At 39.1% G+C, this 17,443-nt stretch overlaps 1 protein-coding gene across 3 annotated transcripts in view; it reads left to right on the top strand.

Annotated features, from left to right (window-relative positions):
• The window catches only part of RTKN2 (rhotekin 2), a 213,618-nt gene that overhangs the window by 3,465 nt on the left and 192,710 nt on the right, over window positions 1-17,443 (top strand). For 2 of the 3 annotated variants that reach the window (XM_079900722.1, XM_079900721.1), the window contains exons 1-3: window positions 5,481-5,728; window positions 6,283-6,363; window positions 8,130-8,266. The gene's annotated coding sequence lies outside the window, so the exon portion shown is untranslated. Of the gene's footprint in view, window positions 1-3,529; window positions 3,563-5,480; window positions 5,729-6,282; window positions 6,364-8,129; window positions 8,267-17,443 lie in introns of those variants that run through there. The other variant, XM_079900723.1, reaches the window with a different exon arrangement.

Consider the following 17,443-nt stretch of genomic DNA (forward strand, 5'->3'; position numbering starts at 1 on the left):
TAACCAAAAATTGACCTTAGAAGAACTGAACAGGAACCTTCTCAGATGTGAATACGCTCCTGAGAAGGGAACCCAGATCAGTTCCTATACCTTCTCCATGTCTGCAACACTCATGTGTGTGCAGAGTCCCCTGCGTTGCAGAGCCCATAAGTGGCCTGAAGATCAGAGGCAGTCCTTTGGAATCAGACAAATCATTTCACACACCGAGTGTCAGGTAATTATGAAAATCCAAAGAGGTTATGAATGAACTTGCTCCAGACTGACTGTAAGGATTAAGTAGCATCTGCTGCTACATCTTCATCTCCCTAATGCAACTAATTGCGTTCATGTTTTCTGTTTTTCAACCAGTGTAATTGTGTACCTACCATCTACCAGTACTAATCACTTGCATCATTTAAGCTTCAGAGTCAGAGCTGTAATCTGGCTTTCAAGCTCCACCAGAATAATCTACTAGAAAACTCTATTTCTGTTAAATTTCGTTGGCATGGCAACCACCACGCAACACCATGCCTTAAATCCCACAGCAGTCTGTTAGCCAGAGTGAGTCTGCAGAGAGCAGGCCGTATACAGAGGCTAAAAATAGACACTTTTACAGCGCGGTTTCCCCTCCCCCACTAGGAGGAGTGTGACTTACTTGCTCCCTTTGGTGGGGTCAAACATGAGCCAGTTGAGAGAAGGGGCTAATCTTCCAGTTTACAGATTTCTCCACCCCAGTGCCTGGACTAGGAATGTGGAGACCCAAGGTCTAATACCAGCTTCACTCCCTAATTAGCTGTGTGAGATTCAATGCAAGAGGGGCAACATCTCTGGGCTTCAGTGCCATCATTTGTAAACGGCAGGAGCTGGAATGGACTAAGGATTTTCCAGTGCCACAGTCCTAGCTGCTAGTTCAGTTAATGTGTTTGTCATGTCCCTGCTAGTGTGGATGGGGTGGCTCGCAGAGAGGACATGGCAGGCAGGCGTGGTGCTGGTGAAGTTTGTCGTTTGTCAACACGTGATTTGGCAAAAATCATTAGGTGTGATCGCTGGTAATTATAGCTGACGTACAGAGTGCTTATCACATGCCAAGGACGGTGCTAAGTGATTTTCACATAATATGCCATTTAACTTTCCTAACAAGGCCGAGAGAGAGATTACTAGTATCCCTATTTCATAAATGAGTAAACTGAGTCATAAAAATAGTAGAATTAATAGATCGTTTTTACATAGGTAGTAAATTATATAGCTGAAATTTGAACCCAGGCTACCTAAATTCAGAACCTGTATGCTTGACCATTATTCCATTGTATCTCCAGTGCCCAGATCATTGTCTGCTCCCCTAAGGGCCCTCAAAAACTAATTGTTGAATGTGCAGTGAATGACCACTATGCTAGAAGGTTCTCAGTGCATATTATTCACAAAGCTTCAAAGCCTTTCCTTTCTTAGTAGTTTATAACGTGAAGAGAAACCTTTGAGACATCCGCCCTAAGCTAAATGGTTGTAGGGGAGGTAGAAAACTCGTTACTCTGGAATAAAATATACAGAAAAAGATACAGTTAAAATATGAGTATTGGTAGGTAATGAGTCTGAATTATGTAATTATGTGAAAAATGAATTGTGGAACTGATGCTCTGTCAAAATAGGGCCTGTTTTCTAGGACCTAGAATACATAGGCAATTTTCTCCTACTATTTTAGGCAAAAGTTATATTTGTTTTTAGAAGCAGAGAGGAAAAAGAGGGCACTTAGGACTATGGGCAAGCGAGAACTGAACTTGCGAATAACATATAGGCTATAGAAATAAATCTGATTGGGAAGAAGGATTCCCACCACCTCCCCTGTCTCAGCCTCCCACAGCAGGTCCTAGGTTCTGCTAAGACCATAAGATGAGTTGAAAAGATAACTTCTTTGGAACAGTAGTATTATAAGGTGAAAATTAGTAGTGTTCTTCAGTCTCTACCTTCTAGTCTAACGTCTCGCTAAAAATGAGTTGTTAGTGTACTTTAAACTTTTTATTGGAGACGAATATACCTATACTAGTTTTTCATATCGTAAGGAAAAGCCCTAATGAATTTTCACAACTGGAAGCATTCGTGTGAGCAGCATCTAGATCAAGAGACAGCAGTTCCCTGCCTCAGAATACTCCTTGGTGTTCCTAGCAAGCACCTGTGCCCTCCTCCACGAGGGCAACCATCATCCCGACCTCTAACAGCACGGCACACGCCTGCCTGTCTATGCTTCATGTCAATGAAATCCTATTAGGGCTTCCCTGGTGGCACAGTGGTTGAGAGTCCGCCTGCCGGTGCAGGGGACACGGGTTCGCGCTCCGGTCCGGGAGGATCCCATACGCCGCGGAGCGGCTGGGCCCGTGAGCCACGGTTGCTGAGCCTGCGCGTCCAGAGCCTTGCTCCGCAACGGGAGAGGCCACAACAGTGAGAGGCCCGCGTACCGCAAAACAAAACAAAAACAAAAAATAGTGTCTGGGTCCATTTTAGGTCATGGTTTCTTCATATAAAGTTTTAAATGGAGAATATCCTATCAATATCTTTGACATCTCCACATTATTGGATCTTCCAATCTTTTAATATAGTGTAAATCTCTAATTTGTCTTTACACCTTTTATTTAGTTTTAGTTTTTTCTCCTTAAAGGAGTTGCTTTTGGGGGGGGGTAGTTTTATGCCTAGGAACCTTATATTTTAGAATAACTTTTTTGGTAAATTTTCATACATGTACAGAAAGGGTATGTCATAAATTTGTGGCTTGATGAATTTACACAAAGTGAATATACTCATGTAAATACTAACCAAATCAAGAATAGAACATTACCAGGCCCATCCCTTAAGAAATTTCCTTTGTATTCCTTCTACGTCACTACCTCTACCCTCTTCCCAAAAGAAACTACTCATTTAATTTGTCATTTTAATGTAGTTCAGTTTTACAATGTTTCCCTTATAATTAGTGCTTTTTGTTTCCAGTTTAAGAAATCTCCTTCCTAAGTTTATTAAAGTATTCTCCCTTGTTATACTCCAGATGCTTCCACTGTGACATCTTTGGCTCAGAAGTTATGCAACTGTATGTGATTGATCTCCAGCCGTTGGGGTTATTTTCTACTTTTCTTTTTATTATTGACTTCTAGTTTAATCCCAACATGATCAAAGAGCATATTCTGTATGTTTTGAGTCTTGTCAAATTCGTAGAGGCTTGCTTTATTGCCCAGCATGTGATTAATTAAGGTTTGTTCCATGTACACCTGGAAGAGTGTGAATTCTTTCACTGTTGGGTAGAGTGTTCTGCATATGTCATTTATGTCAAGTCTGTTAATCCTCTTATTCAAATCTTCTTTACCTTTAATGATATTTTCACCTTAAGAAAAAATTTTTTTTTTGGTGAGAATGCTGAAGATCTACTGCTGAAGATCTTAGCAAATTTCAAGTATATAATACAGTGTTGTTAACTATAGTCACTATGCTGTGTATTAGATCCTCAGAATTTATCTTATAACTGAACATTTGTACCCTTTGATTAACATCTCCTCATTTCCCCCACCCCCAGCTCCTGGCGACCACCATTCTACTCTCTGTCTCTGTAAGTTTGATTTTTTTAGATTCCACATATAAAGTGATACCATATATTATTTGTCTTCCTCTGTCTGGCTTATTTCACTTAGCAAAATGCTGTCCAGACTCATCCAGGTTATCACAAATGGTAGGATTTCCTCCTTTCTCATGGATGAATAATATTCTGTTGTATATATATACATCTTCTTTATCCATTCATTCATTGATGGACACTTAGGTTGTTTTCATATCTTGGCTATTGTGAGTAATGCTGCAGTGAACATGGAAGTGCAGGTATCTCTTGTGATTTCATTTCTTTTGAATATATACTCAAGAGTGGAATTGCTGGATCATTTGGTAGTTCTATTATTAATTCTTTGAGGAACTATTTTCCATCATGGCTGTAGCAATTTATATTCCCACCAACATTATCAAGGATGAATTTTTGACTGCTTGTTTTATCACCTAGTGAAAAAGTATGTAAATTCTCCCACTATTCTTGTAGACTTGGATATTCCTATTTTTAGGTCTTAAGTTTTGCTTTATATATTTAAGAGACTTATAGCCAAATATAATATGCAGAACTTGTTTGTAATGTGATTGAAAAATGTATTTTAAGACACCAGGGACATTTGAACATAGGCTGTACATTGGATGATATTTAGGAATCATTGCTAAATTTGTTAGATGTGGTGATATCTACTAGAGATAGAGACTAAAAGGTTTATGGGTTAAATTTCACAACATTTTATAGAACTTGCTCACAGAGTAAATTGAAAAGATTAAGAAATATATTTCCTTTAATATTTTTATACCAAATGCCTCTTCCTACACACAGAGATATTATAGAGAAATGATTGATAAAGATATGATTTATCACATGCTAAATAAATAAAGCTGCCTCATTTCCCATGGAAAGCTGGCTTGGAATTTTGTGAGAGGCCTTGGTCAAACATAGACAAATACTCCATTTTTTTAAACCACTAATAGATGATTCTCCTTTCTTTTTCTAAATGTGAGCAAAAAATATTTTGGGAAAAAAATAATATAGTATATGCAGTTGTGGATGGCTGGGAATACTTTCAGAGTGAAATCAGAAAACTCATGTGATTGTTAATTTTATGTGTCAACCTGACTGGGTTGAGATGCCCACATAGCTGGTAAAACATTATCCCTGAGTGTGTCTGTGAAGGTGTTTCTGGAAGAGATTAGCATTCGATTCAGTAGACTGAGTACAGAAGATCTACCCTCACCAATTGTGGATGACCATCATCCAATCCATTGAGGGCATGACTAGAACAAAATGGAGGAGGATAAGTGAATTCCCTCTTTCTCTTCTTGAGCTTGGACATCCATATATCCTGCTCTTGGACATCAGAGCTCCTGGTTCTCTGGCCTTTGGAGTCTGGGACTTACACCAGTGGCCCTCTGGTTTTCAGGCCTTCAGCTTTGGACTGGGAGTTACACCATGGGCTCCCCTTGTTCTCAGGTTTTCTGACCTGGACTGAATTATACCTGCAACTTTTCTGGTTCTCCAGCTTGCAGGTGGCAGATTGTGGGATGTCTTGGCCTCCATAACTGCATATGCCAATTCCTATTACAAATTTCCTCATATATGTGCATATGTATCCTATTGGCTGTTTCTCTAGAGGATCCTGACTAATAAAACCCATAAGAAAAAATTGTATTTAAAAAAATATTTCTTAAACATGGTCTAAGGGGAGATTTTGAACTAAGATAAGTTCGCTAAGATGTACACTGTCATTAGTACCCAGATATGTGAGCCAGTAGTCTTCAACACAGGAATCGACTCACAAGGCTGTGAGCAACAAAATAAGGGAATACCATTGGGAAGGTATTCAACTAGAATGGTCTTTTGTAGGCTGATTATGAAGTGGATTTAATGGAAACTAGTATTTTTTTCCTTTATGAGTTGGAAATCACCTGTAAGTAGCTCTTAGGAAATTTGTGCAGATATTAAAAATACAATTTGCTGATTGCCTGAGCTCATCTCTCTGTAGCCCATATAATGGGTACTAATTTTTCTTGTTTTCAGATGTAGAAACTAAAGTTGAGACTTAGTTCCAGACAGCTTGCATATAGTGTAACAACAGCAGCAACGCTTACCGAGCAAATACTGTGGCACAGGCAGTATGCCATGTATTTTACCAACATAATTTCCCTTGTCAGGAAGGTATGATTATATTCATTTGATGAATGTGAAAACTGAGTTTCTAAAAGTGAAAGTGACCTTCCCAAAGCTCTACTCTAAGTACTGGGTAGCTGGAATTTAATCCTGGATTTGTCTGGCTCCAAACCCTGTATTCTTTCTTGTGTATCATAAAACTATTGACCGCCATGTGCTTCAGATTAAAATGATCATTTAACTACATTATATGGGATTGTTTTAGAACACATTACTTAAAATTTTTCTTTTTCCTTTTCCTTGCCAGTTATTTTATTTCTTCACCATTTAATTCGTTTTTAAAAGTTATGAAAGTATGCTCGCTTGTGTTTTTTTTTAAAGATCAAATAATGAGAAGGTATAGTTAATTCCCCTGTTTACATCCCATGCCCTTCCTATAGATGACCACTGTTAAATTTCTTACATAGTCCTTTTCAGAAATTTTCTGTCTATTCAAACACATACACACACATTTTTTTACTTAGATGAATGTATATTTTATTTTGCATATTGTTCTGTACCTTTCTTTTTTCACTTAACATATCTTGCACATCTTTCCACAGAAATATATAGAGAGAGCTCTACATTTTCATTTTAATGGCTATGTATACTGGCATTCCATTGTATGGATGTACATCATCCAGGTAAGCAGTTCCTATTAGGATTACTTCCCTTTTTTTAATTGCAAACCGTACTGCAATGATCAGTCCTATATGGATATCTTTGCATACTTATGTGAGTATCTGTCAGATTGAATTAGGTGCTTGAAAACCAAGGATTACCTTCTAAGCAAGTTCTAATTTTGGTTCTAATAAGTAATGGGGCATAAATTTCAAGGGACCCAAGAGACCCAGAAGCCAGCTAAAAAGAGTTATTATATAGCACCTTTATTCTCTACTCAAAGCAACTTTATTCAATATTCAGATATTGCCACATTGGCTTCCTTCTGCTGCTGGTGAGCAGAATTCTTTCAAATATCTGAGCTGTCTGCACTCTCTGTGTTTTACCAGGATGATCATGGAAGGTTCTGCCTACAGGTGAATGACATCTTCAAAGGGCAAATAAGTTTTGATTCTTTCAGTTACCTTCCTTGAGGTAGAAATCCACTGGGACGTGCCAAGCCTCTCTTCCTAATTGTTAAAGTAATATTACACAGCATTCTGGATCAGTTTATTGAACAGACATTTTCCATAAACTCTGCAATCTTTACACATCCAATTTGTGGCAATAATGTGAAGCTGGTTTTACTAAGAAAAGAGCATTCCCATCCTGATACATCTTACTTGTGAACAATTGTTATCTCTCAATTTGATATTTCTTTTTCTTCAAAAGACAAAAAGGTCATTAAATATATGGAATGTGTTAAGAGAGGGATTTGACTAAGGATTTATTGGAATGAGGATAAATTCCTATAAGTAGAAATACTGACTTAAATGGCATGGTTTTTAAATTTTGATAAATATTGTTAAAATGCCATTCAAAATTGTTTAAATGTATATTCTCACAAGCTTACAGTACTCTGAACCCCTACCCATCTCCACACACACATTTTCATCTTGGAAATTGCTAATGTTCTAATCATGGAAAATATTATTTGTAAAACATGTTATCTTGTTTTTCAATTGCATCTTTAAATTATGAATGCATTTTAGCATCACATATTTCTTTTACTTATGACTGAACTGCCCAGCTAGAATTTATTTTAAGCATCTCAAAGAAAAGTGGGGAAATCATCTCATGATGGGTAAATATGAAGGGAGACACGTCCAGATTCCCTTGGGAAAACTGCTTGTCTTCTGCAGGCTTGCTGAGATTCTTTAGTACAGTCATGGCCACTGTGATTCTCTAAGAGAAAGGGTGGAAGAGGGGTTTGAAGGAGAATCATTGCACACTCCTCCCCACCCCCAGCCTTTCTTGCCACAGCAGTTCTGATGACGCCACCTCTGGCTCCTAAATGCTGTGGAAATTTTATGTACGAGTATATATTTCTGCATGTAAAAACTGTAAAGTAAAAGTTTATTTGTTGTTATTCATTATTCAGTTCTGTCATATACTTATTTTCAAGAATGTCTTATGTAACGATCAAAAAAGGGGTTAGATAGTATAATAGATCGTCTGCAATGATAACTGTGCCTCCCATCAAGCAGTGAAAACTGTTTTCCCTCCCCTTGACTCCAGTTGGTCTTGTGTCTTGCTATGACCTATAGAATGTGATAGAAGCATTGTTGGGCAAGTTTTAGGCCCTGCCCTTCAGAGGTCTGGCAGCTTCTGCTTTCACCTGTTTATAGAGTAAAACAAGAGTTGAACCATGATTGTAAGAGAGAGAATGAGAGACCAGCCAGCTCCCAGCCATTCCATCACCCTTGCAGAGATGCCCGGCATGTAGATGAAATCATCTTTGACATTCCAGGTTCATGTGAAGTGTCCAGCTGACTGCAGTCACGCAAGAGATTCTAGTGAAGAGGAAGAACCATGTGAAGAGGAAGAACCACCAACTGAGCCTGGCTAACTCTCAGAATCATGAAAGTAAATAACTGAAACACTAAGGTAGGTACTAAAATAGTACCTAGGGAGAAAATCTTGTGAAATATAGAATAAAAACCAGTTGTCAAGACAAAGGAGATCAGTGTAGATGGATAGAGAAGGCCCCAGACAAACAGGAGAGTACAAAATTCTTATCTTGAGTTAGGGTTCAATGGCTGGGACAAGTATTCTAGACCTGTGTTTCCAGTATAACTTTTTTTGATGATGGAAATATTCACCTGTGACTATTGAGAACTTGAAATGTGACTAGTGCATGTGTGGAGCTGAGTTTTAATTTTTATTGAATTTTAATCAATTACATTTAAATTTAAATAGCTCCATGTGGCTAGTGACCACCATATTGGACAGTGTAGCCACTATATCACATGTCACACTTCATCCTGATGAAGGGATAAAAATCAACAACTCAACCCCAAATTGTGTCTTTTCACCTGTACTCCTCCTTAGAATTCTGAGAGGAACTTCATTATACTCAGACCTTCATCTGCTTTAGAGTCTCAGCTGAGAATAACCATATCATCTGTCAACTTCTGCATTTGGAGAACCAAGAGTTAGAAGTGAGCTCCCCCTTGTTATGGTCTCTGAGTAAATAGAGAATAAATAGGGGCTGAGAATAACTTTTTTTAAAAAAATCTGTCTTTACCTTTTATTCTATGTCTATAAATAGTCTTGAAGTAAAAGCACTTGTTATAAAGGAAATTGTTAAGAGCTTTAATTAGGGTATTGAATGCAAACCCAAACATATATAGGTATGTGGTGTTTCCCAAACTTCCTTCAATATAGAAATATTTTGTGTGTGACCTCTATTGATCTCTTACAGCAGCAATAGGACACATTTGGGGAATGCTCTCCTACAAAACTGCAGAATTTTTATTAAACTGGGTTAAATGTCATAATGAAATATTGAACACTTCAACCATGAATACTACATGGTAACTTTCCAAAATCAATTCCATTTCCTTAATTAGAAAATTAATCATTTGAGATTATTAAACAAACATGAGGCAAGATTAAAATGATGATTTTCATTTCCTTATGGGTTAATTTTTAAATATTTAACAAAAACAGAATAATACTTTTCTCAGAGAGGGCAAGATTATAGCTGAGATTTCATTATATGGTAACTAGACTCCAAAATTTTCAAACACTATTTTTAACATTCCTACCTCCTAAAGGCAATATTGACATTCACATGAATAAAATCATTCCTCTTCTATACCCATCTGGCAGTAAACCATCATTTTCCAAAGAGCCAAGGACAAATAATTATTCCAAGGACTCTTTTTTTGCTGGAAAGACATTCTTACTTTCTTAGGAGAATGTAATTCGTTCTGCTTCATTGTTGGATTTAACCCCAGTGAAATTGAAAATATATTATTCCTACTGCCTGTGAGTCCTCAAAAGACTCTCCTACCCTGCAGAGTTTGTTCCAACCGGTTTGTCAAATTAAGGTAAACAAGCAAATTATTCCAGTCGCTTAAAGATCTGGTTAAAATGTGAGAAAATATCTCTTCTCCCCAAATTCCTCTTCATGGAATTTTATGGTTGATAGCAATCCTCAAAGGTCATCTTCCTCCACCTTCTCGTGTTGGCTGCATATTAGGATGAGGTGGGGGTGCTTTTAATAATGCAGGTCCCTGGGCCCCACTCCAGACTATCTCAGCAGGGGAACGGGAAGCAGGCACAGACATCCTTAAAGCCACTTTGGAGACTCTAATGCCAGTTACGCCTTTGAGCCAGTCCATCCTGCTCACTTTACAGACGTGTAGACTGAGGATCAGCCGGCTAAGTGCGTCACCATTTTCCTTCTTATTTATGAGGCCATCAAAACTAGAACAGTCTGAACAAGTGGTGGTTTTCCAGCTCGTACACAGTCACTAGGATTACAACTGTGTGTGTGTGTGTGTGTGTGTGTGTGTGTGTGTGTGTGTGTGTGGAGGGGGGTGTCTCTAGGACCACCTCAGGGTGAAAGGGGACAGTGAGGAAGGGAGAGACGCTAATCTCCCATCAGAACACCCCACCTAGCTATTTGTATTTCGAGGTACTTCATATTTCATTTGAAGAGAGGGTTCCACTGCTAAAAGTATGCCAAGTCTGAAGAATAACAAGGTGAACATCACGAGTCGATTTCTGAGATGTTTATCAAAGTATCTCAGGAGCCAGACACTGGTTCAACTATTCATGAAATGTAAAAACATTTAAAAGAACAGAGGAGTGTTTATTCTTAAATCACATGTTTTTTTTCCAGGTGTTTGATGAGCTCCAAGGGACTATCTAAGCTCAAATATTTGCACCTATGAAAAGTATGTGTAGCAAGTAAGAATCTCAGGCCACAAGTGCAAGCTTTTAAAATGTATTTCATTTTTCTTCAACTGACTTAATTTCTATTTTTATGTTCTATTACCCTGATATCTGATGTACTTTGACTCAGGGTATGTAGGTTATTGCAAGGCATCAGGGTGGGTCTCTGCTCCCTAATCCTGTCTGCCCTCAGTGGCATCCTCTGAAATACCCTCTTTCCCACCTGGCCTCAGGTCATGGGTACATATGGATCCTGTTTACTCCTGACCACAAAGTCTCTTAAGTCCTCTCTATTGGAGGCTTGCGCCCATCGCTTGGTCTCTCAGGAAAGCATTCAGCTGCTTCCAGCCCACCTGGGTTTGGGGGACCATGTGAGGGTGTCTCAGGCTCCCCTGGGCAGACAGTCCTCCACCATATCTATTGCTTCCCCACCATGCTGCTGAGGGGAGGCCCAAAAAGCTTGCTGTCTCTCCCAGTTCCACTCAGGAAGTGAGGCACAGCTCTTCTTTGTCACTGGAGCCCCAAAACTTTTCAAGGGCATGCCCCAGCAATGGGCACCAAGGCAGAGGACCCTCTCCAGAAAACAGTATCTGAGTGTGCTCTGATTCTTCTCTCTTATGGATATCATAGTTGAGAGGATGGGGAAACTGTCTTGAACTGAGAATATTTTCTTCAAAAACCATTATTCTGTTCTAAAGCCTTCAGAATCCAGGCTCTTGCAACTCAGAACACCTTTTATCTCAAGACAGTTGTTTCTGCTATCATTCCAAAGGCCTATTTTAATACTCAGAGAATTGCCTATTTATCTTCCCAGAAGCCACCCCAGTGGAGGTAAGGAAATTGATAAGAGACAAAGATGGACAGGGGGGAAAATGCATCAGTTAATACATCAGTATCATATCTTTCTACACAAGCATAAGGGGAAATACCGATCAGGTTCTGATCAATTTCTTGACATCTCTTCAATGCTCATCACTGTTTCATCCCTTTCTCCTTGTTATATATATTCTCTAACCAGAACCATCTACATAATTTGAGGAGCCCAGCACAAAATAAAAATGCAAGGCCCCTTGTTCAGAAATTACCGCTAATTTCAAGACAGCTATAGCAGAACATTAAACCAAGCACAGGGCCCTTTTGAACTCAATGGCCTGGGTCACACCCATGAAGCCAGCCCTGTTTCTAACCCTCAAAGCACCTCTTTCTTTGATTTTTAGTGGAGTGTTGTTTGTATTGTCGAAAGAAAAGTCAGAGAACTTTACTTGATATGAATAATTTATTGAATGAGAAACAAGAACAGGGAGATTTCAAACCCAAAACTGGTGTAAAGTTCAGAGGCATGGCATTACAGGATAGCTTCTAAAGTGAAAAGGAGGATGTTGTTTAGCCTTTACAATGATTAGTTATTACATTGGGGGTTTCCAGACTGCAGGAGGTTGGTGAAAAGTGATTATCTTATACCATTTGGGGAAGATGACTTAAGTTTTATGATTATCAAAGACATTGACAAGAAATAACCTAAATTACATTTCACTTACCTTCCTGAAATGAACCACTTAGTTTTGCCTAAGTGGCTTAAATGGTTTTTGTCAGCTTGAGGGATTTTTAAACCTGGCTTCATTTCATTTTATTTTAAAAGAATTATCAAAATAGCTTAAGGCAATCTAAATGTCCAGTAATAGGAATTCATAATATAAATTACAGAATTTCCATATGATAGACAACTATGAAGTTATTTATAATCATGTGGGAATATTAAACAACATGGAAAAATGTTACCATGATTCTGTATATTGGAAATGTTAACACACCTGCCCTGACCACACCCCATTGTGAGGGAAACAGCCCCACCCATTCCTCTTGTAGCCAGGCAGGGGGGCCTTGCTTTACCATGTTTCCTCCTTCCACTATTGTTGATTGGCTCAGGAGAGTAACAGATCCAAGGGTAGCCAATTAGTTGACTTGCCAGCAACCTATTGTCTGTATGTGCTGGATGAAACACAGCAGGGCAAAGTTTGAAATTTGTACTAAAAACCCAGAAATCATGAGACAATAAGAGTGAGAGCTCAGTTAAAAGGCAATAAGGTAGATTAAAGATTGAGAAACTGCTGTAAGAAGTAGTAAACTGAAACTATGAGGGAACAAAAATTAAGAATAGTAGACAGAGCAATTGAAGGCAGGGCAAACAGGCAGATGGAGGGCAGCCAACCATGCTGTCAACGCAGCTCTGCAGCAGGGACTCCAGCTCCTGCTGTGGGGTTCTTGGCAGATGCCTGGGCTCCAGATCCAGACTCCAGCCCTTTGCACAGGAACCTGCCCTAACCTGGCCCCTGTTCTTAGATTTCCAAGACAATTTCCTTGTCATTCTTTGTAAATCCTTTCAGGACTGGTCTCAGTGGATCTCTGTCTTGCAACTGTTACAAGGGTGTGTAGACAGCCCAATTTTATTTTTAATGTTCGCTTACATGTATCTATGGATATGAGGTAGAGTCGCCAACTTGCTAACAAAATGCTTAAATGTACCGAGATTACGTTGCTTCTTTATTTCTCCATTAACTGATCTGATCCCCTAAAAGATACTTCTCACTGGGTGCCTGGGACAATCAGACTTGGCAATGTTCCAATCTTCTGTGGCATAAATGTTTCCATCCACTTAACACATTTATTTAAATTTCAACTCGCTCGGTTTTTGTTAAAGATATACCTGCATGTAGACAAAATAACATATTTGTAAGGCTATTCATTGCAGCATTGCTTATAATAGCAAAATTTTATCTATGTTCATCAATAAGGAAAGAGTTGAATAAATTATGAAGTATCCTTACACTACTCTCCAAAAAGCAAACAAAAGAATGGGTACACTATATACTGTCCTGATACAGAAATCCCAGTGATACATTTTAAATGGGAAAAAGGGCCAAAAATAGTTATGCTACCTTTTCTTTAAGAAAATGAAAAAATAAGATTAGAAATATGTATTAACATTTCTAGTAATAGCATAAAGAAACTCTGGAAAGATACACAAGAAGCCAATTAAAATTGTGTTCTTTGAGAGGAATGCTATTGGGGGATTAGGAATGGGGTGGATGGGAAAGCAAGAGTTTCTTCTGTACATTGTATAAATCTATGGACCATGTCAATATTTTACTATAAAAATGAAGCATATTTTTAAAGCAATAACATTCAATCCATAGTTTCAAATAGTATCTTTTGTGTGACTGAGTAAAGTGATCCATCCCTCAGACTTACCCTAATGCTCTACGAATAGCATCTGATTAGGGTAGATTAAGCCATCTAATGGTGGTAGAATGCGGTAGGAGGGACTGGGACCCTTGCTGGCCATCTCTCTTTTTTGCCTGGTCATGCCTTCCCTCTGGCACTGCAGCTGAAGTTGGCAACTGGTGTCCTTTACCGTCTGATCTTAATGTGGTCTGGCCCAGTGGTGCTACCAGGCTGACTTGGTCTTATCTTAGCACTTGATGGTGCTCAGGACCTCCCGGGTCTCTCCCGTAGCCCCCAGCTGGCTCTGCTTTGAGTCTGATCCCACAGCCTCTACTATAAGATCATCCTTCCCAGGCCTGCTGACTTCCACAGGGTAATCTTCTGATTTGACCCCCAGCCCCCCACCCCATTCCCCACCTCCTCTATCAGGAAACCCTGGACCCAATCAGTGGCATACACAAATTAGAAGAGCACTGGAAAGCTAAACCTTCTTCCTGCATATATCTCCCAGAGAGAGAACTTCCCAGTTCACACTGATATGGCCAACTTCCATGTTGGTATGTGGGAAACTTACAAGGCTATCTTCCCAAGAGACCTAGGAAGAGATCCTGGGCAAAGGCCCCTGCCCTTAGCATCCTGTCCACTTTTCTTACACGCTTGGCTTTGGTCTAGAGGGGGATTTTGTTTTATAAGTTTTACTTTTAAAAGGAGCAAATATTTTTTAAATGTTAATTTTCTGTTGTAACTGGTGAGGACATGAGAGTTTGATGTATTCTCCTTTGTACTTTTCTGATTTTTTTCTCAATTATTATTTTTTTTAATTTAAAGACAAAAATTCAATCAAGCCATTTTTGATAGGGCCATTTTTAGAACTATTTTGGGGGAACAAGCTGGGATTTGATTCAGTATCATGATTGGTTTGTGAGCTGCACAAAAAGTGAGGTGGGGAGGGGTTTAGAAAATTAAAAATGGAAGATACCCCTCCACACACATATACAAACACACAATACCCCAGTCAATGTTTATTTCTCTTCCACTATCCAGATAGTTGTTGCAGATGACTAGTTTATTTGGCTAGTTCAGACTCAGACTAAGAAACAGGTAAAGGGAGATAACTTATATGGTTCTCCCATAACTCTCTTTTCTCAAGTGAGAAAATTTGGTCTTTGATGTCCATCCTATTTGATCAAGAGAATGCTGACCTTCTTCCTTAGTTATAGCAGATTTTATTCAAGGTAAAAATGTACTCAGAAAAATACTACCTCTTTGGAAATCTCTTATGTAAAAAATAACTCTTGTGTTTTTAAGCTACTGTAGTTGGGTTTCTTTTAATATCAACCTGACTTAATTCCTAACTGATGTAATCATGGGTGGCGAATTTATTCATTCATTCAACAGATTATTATTGAAAATCCAGGTCCCAGGCACTGTGCTAAGTGTTGAGGATTCTGGTACTAGATATTGGAATAATGGGAAAAAAATAGTTATAATTATGGTTATGCTGAGTCCCTTTTCCATTTGCCCCTCCAAGTCCACTCTCCATGCACCCTGCTTTGTACCCCTGGGAGGCTGACCCTTATGGATGTCATCAGTGAGCTCCCTTACTCTTTGGCTCCAGTTGGATTATTTATTCCCCCGGCTCCCTCCTGTGGGATTGCTACACACTGGCTTCATCCGTCTACTGAAAGTCCCAGCTCCTCTTGGGCATCCCTTTCCAACTATTCTCTGTCTCCAGGTTCTGGTAAATACCCCCTTTTCTTATTTATTAAGGCCTCGGGTGAATAGTACAGTTGTACTAAGCTTGGGGTTTCACCACATCCTTCCCAGGCCTTTATAAAGAGTTCCTTTACAAAATCCTCCTCAAGTTAGTCAGCTGGATGGGTTATTTGTTTCTAATGACACAACTATCATTTTATCAAGAACTCCTTTTGTGTTAAGACGTTGCCAGGTGTGTCATTTCATTGAATCTTTACAATCTTGTTAACACTTTACCCAGTAAGGCTGAAGAATAGAGATTAAGTTAACCATAACCAAGTTGTTAACTGGGTTATTTTATATTCCTAACCAGGAAACTTACAGAGATAGGCACACCCTTATACAAAACAGCACGATCAGCATTTTTCATGGGTGTACCCCTCCACCTTGCTTCCCACCCCAGCTTTCCTTTCTGTGCGTCTGGCTCACAGCATCTCAGTGCTGCCTCCTGAGGTGTGGGGTTCCCTTCCTGATGCCTCTTTCTGGTCAGCCATCCCAGCAGTTCTCCTGGCTCTAGCCACAGTTACTTTCTCTGTGCCTCAAGCTTTCAGAACACTGCCCTCCCTTCCCTTCAGTAATGGCAAGTTATCTAAATAATAATACTGCAGCACCTGTCAATGATTATTATTACCTTTCTGAGGGATAGCAAGAACTCTAGTTGACCCATTACCTTCATTTAAACAAAGGGCTTGACCTGTACTGTTAATTTTAGAGACAACTGTGATGATTAGGAGAGACATTTTGGTATTTATGTCCTTATCGACTGCAGATCCACTTGGTATAAAGCGGTCTTGTGCAAGACACTAAGAAAATCTCTCATATTTCTTGGTTCTTAAAACTAACTCTCACATTAGTTTTGTGAAACAATTCTGTGGCAATTTTCCACCAATGTAATTTGATTCCTGAAATTATTTTCCATTATGTGTCTTTAAAAATTTTGAGTTATATATTCCACGTTAGGAGAAGAATTCTCCAGGCAACGTGTAGAGTTAACAGAGGTTAAAAAAAAAAGATCATTTTTGATAGTGAAACAGTACTCCCTGTTACCTTTCATTTGTGTAGAAAAAGTCCAGCCAAGTCCTTTTATCAGTACAAAGGAAAATAAGAAATTTAGCCTCCTAAACACTTTCACATTCCCTTTCCACTCTATGAGACATTTTTAAGAAAAGAATTGTGTCCAAAAGTGCATTCAGTATGTTTCCCCAGACAACATACATTCTATGGCTTCAACTTATTTGTTTCTAATATTACTGGGAGGCAGGAAAAAAATATCCAAATGGTTCTAGTTGCATAACAAAACCTACATGCCAGGAACTCTTAGAATCGCAATTCTAGAAGCAGCCCTCCAAATGTGCATGTGCTGTTTCCATTATCCAAACAATGGTTGAGTGGTTTAGTATGTCCTAACTAGAGAAGCCTTGTTTATAGTGAATGATACCAATGGCAAAGAATTCTGCCAAAACATTCTGTTGCACAGGTCTGAGGCTTGTCTGAAGCATGGAACTCAAGAAACCCAGTAGTCATTTGGCTTGGCATGGTACATTTTAATTCCAACATGGAATTTTCGAGAAAGTGTGGAATCCCTTGTAATATTCTTCTCCTAAGACTGTGGAGAGAAATATATGACTCACACCTACCAATTTTCCTTTACTTCTGCAGTAATAAGACAGAGACTGAAGAGTAGAATAACACTGGTAGTTTTAAAACACGGCTGCAAACTCTTTGACACTCCTCCCACTGAGAGGTGGGGTCTTAGCCCCTCCCCTAGAATCTGACAAGCTTGTGACAGCTTTCAGACGTACAGTACTGGCGCAGGGATGCTCTGTGATCTCCAAAGCTGGGTCATAGAAGGCCACCTAGCTTATGCCTTGTTTGCTGGCACATTCGTCTTAGAGCCTTGAG

Source organism: Stenella coeruleoalba (genome assembly GCF_951394435.1).
Source record: "Stenella coeruleoalba genome assembly, chromosome: 16".
Taxonomy (NCBI): Eukaryota; Metazoa; Chordata; class Mammalia; order Artiodactyla; family Delphinidae; genus Stenella; species Stenella coeruleoalba.